We start from the raw sequence: 3,435 nt of genomic DNA on the forward strand, positions 1-3,435 counted from the left end.
TGGCACACAATTCCCTATGTAGTGCACTACTTTTGACCAGGACCAATATGGGTAGTGTTTCATATAGGGTACTATTCCATATGGGCCCTGGTCAAAAGTAGTGCACTACATAGGGAAAAGTGTTCTATTTGAGATGCAAAAAAAAATAAATGACTTTGATGTCTGATATCCTATCACCTACCTCCAGGGGAAACATGTGACCAACCTGATTACAATTTTGTTTTCATTTTCATTTTTTTGTTTTTTGTTTTGTTTTTTTTGTAAAAGAAAAGAGTAAAATAGAAGGAAGAAAGATACAGTAGATTAACTAGCCAGATCAGAATGAAGGAAGGCTATGTTACAGGACACGCCTGATGTTATTGTCAACGGTTCTATTTCATATGCAAAAACATTTTTAGTCTTTCTGAAATTATTACCTAGAAAATTACTGTCATTTGAATTATAATTTAAATTTTGGAAGCCCAATATGATTCAACACTACCGTGCTAATTCAAGATATTTACTTAATTAATCTATTAAAAATAAAAATTATTGTAAAAAGGTTATATATATAGATTATAATTCATATGTTTGTATTTAAAAGAAATATAGAAAAAAGAATGGAATGTGTTACAGTAAGTAGTCAAATAAATGCAAAACGAAAGATGCATAGTGGAATTGAATATTGACCAATTATAAGCAATGACCATTATGGGAAAGTGCGACCTGAAAGGCCAAATCTCCATATCTATGTATATAATATTATCACTGTTTTCCAAGACCCTGCCATTTTTACCACTATTTTACCCCTTACTTATTTTCCGGAGCAACCTTTGAAAAGCACAAAGGCCAGTGTGGATCTCAAATCATTCCATTCGGTACGACTATTACGAAATGCAGATTAACATTTACACACCAGAGACTGTTACAATTGTATCTTTGTTTTCTAAAGAACAATCACTTTTTTTTTTTTGAATCATTTGTAGGATGTGTTCTATGTAAGAGTGAGATGGACCAAAATCATACGCATGTTAATAATAAATAAAAAAAGATGACCAACCTATTGACATGAGACATATCCCTCCCATCCCGTCAATGCAGATAACACAGTACTATCACCGTTATTATCACAGAAGCAGCATTTGAGCAGTGACTGCTTCTAACAACCCAGAGATACTGTTTACTTCAAACTTGTTTCCCACATTAAGTCCAGACCTCAGGAACAGTCGTGAAAAGTGACCAAATTATCTGATGAAACTACTGAGATGATAGCCAGTCGTCTGTCGTTAGTCAATCATTCTAGTCCTAGTCTGACTGTGCAGGTTTCCAATGTCAGGTTCTGAAAGAGAAGTGTTATAGATGGACCACAACCTAAATGGACCACAACCTAACCTGGTCCGAAACCATAGGCCAATATTACTACTGAAATTATACTTTTTTTTCTTATTTTGTTTTGAAAAAGGAAACATGAATTATCAAGTTGTTTTTCAATAAATAAATATATACAGTACCAATCAAAACTTTGGACACACCTACTCATTCAAAGGTTTTTCTTTATTTTTACTATTTTCTACATTGTAGCTTAATAGTGAAGACATCAAAACGATGAAATAACACACATGGAATCATGTAGTAACCAAATTGAGATGATTTGGGAGGAGTTGGACCGCAGAGTGAAGGAAAAGAAGCCAACAAGTGCTCAGCATATGTGGGAACTCCTTCAAGACTGTTGGAAAATCATTCCAGGTGAAATTGGTTGAGAGAATGCCAAGGCAAAGGGTGACTACTTATATATTTGTTTAACACTTTTTTGGTTACTATATGATTCCATATGTGTTATTTAATAGTTTTGCTGCCTTCACTATTATTCTACAATGTAAAAAACAGTACAAATAAAGAAAAAAACACTGAAATGAGTAGGCGTGTCCAAAACTTTGACTGGTACTGCATATATACATATACATATATAGACCGATTTATATAGTAATTCCACAAATTATCAAAGTTGTATTTCTATAAAGATAAAACTAGTTTGTTTCCTTGGCAGCTACAAATGACAAGGATCTGGTTTAAATGAGTCATTTTAGTCTCTGCAAAGATTATACAACTAAAATGTGCAATGAATAAGGTTCCCATTAATTTTGTATAAAGTTACCATACTGCAGTTTTCTGTCTTAAATGATGTTGTAAAACTCTACTGTGTTATACATGTAACTGTGAATGTCCATATGAGGTTTTTTTTGTCTAAATGTTGAAAAAATCTGATATTATTTGCTGTTTTCTGCAACAATAGGATTATTTTCAGAAACTAAAGCACATATCTTATATTATATATATCTTTCTGAAATGTCAACAACAAAAAAAATAGATGACAATAACAATAATAGTAGAATAATTAAATAATAGATACACTTGTCTAGTCAAAGAATCATCTTGTTTTATATATTTCTAGCAGTTTCATGGGCCTAATGTGAAATATTCTATGTACAATATATAATACATGTCGTTAGATGGTGTTATATGAAAAAGCATGATTGCCGTATATGTTATCTGCAGAAGTAAATAAAGAACTATAGATTATAACTTGTGCTTTTCATTATGTATTATTTTTTTTATGGGGGAAATATTTGTATTTTATATATATATTTTTTTTTACAGCTTATTTTATTTCAAACAAATGTATTTTAAATCAGATTTAAAATGTTATTAGATATAGTGTTACATAGAGTATGTAACGGCTTTCTTCTGTGGACGAAGGATCGGACCAAAGCGCAGCGTGGTTAGTGTTCATCTTGTTTAATTAAAGCCAATAAACGTGAACACTACAAAATACAAAACAACAAAATGTGAAAAACCGAAACAGTTCTGTCTGGTGCAGACACACGAAGACATGAAGACAACCACCCACAAAACCCAACACAAAACAGGCTACCTAAATATGGTTCCCAATCAGAGACAATGACTAACACCTGCCTCTGATTGAGAACCATATCAGGCCAAACATAGAAACGGGAAAACTAGACACACAACATAGAATGCCCACTCAGCTCACGTCCTGACCAACACTAAAACAAAGAAAACACAAAAGAACTATGGTCAGAACGTGACAGAGTAGGTAGATACAGTGTTTTATAAATCAGCAAAGAGATTATAGAATGACACTGAGACCCGGAGGACGGTAGAGTAAACGCTTGACACAATAACTGCATCTCTCACCTTAAAAAGCACAGTGAACTAAATGAGATCCAGCATACAATGTGCACCTATTGGGTTCATGTCATTTGGATTACAGATTTTAGTTTCATCACAATGCATGAACAATGGGATTCTTCTACAATGTGCACCTATTGGGTTCATGTCATTTGGATTACAGATTTTAGTTTCATCACAATGCATGAACAATGGGATTCTTCTACAATGTGCACCTATTGGGTTCATGTCATTTGGATTACAGAT

The sequence above is a fragment of the Salvelinus namaycush genome, unplaced genomic scaffold (assembly GCF_016432855.1).
Source record: "Salvelinus namaycush isolate Seneca unplaced genomic scaffold, SaNama_1.0 Scaffold95, whole genome shotgun sequence".
NCBI classification, from domain to species: Eukaryota; Metazoa; Chordata; class Actinopteri; order Salmoniformes; family Salmonidae; genus Salvelinus; species Salvelinus namaycush.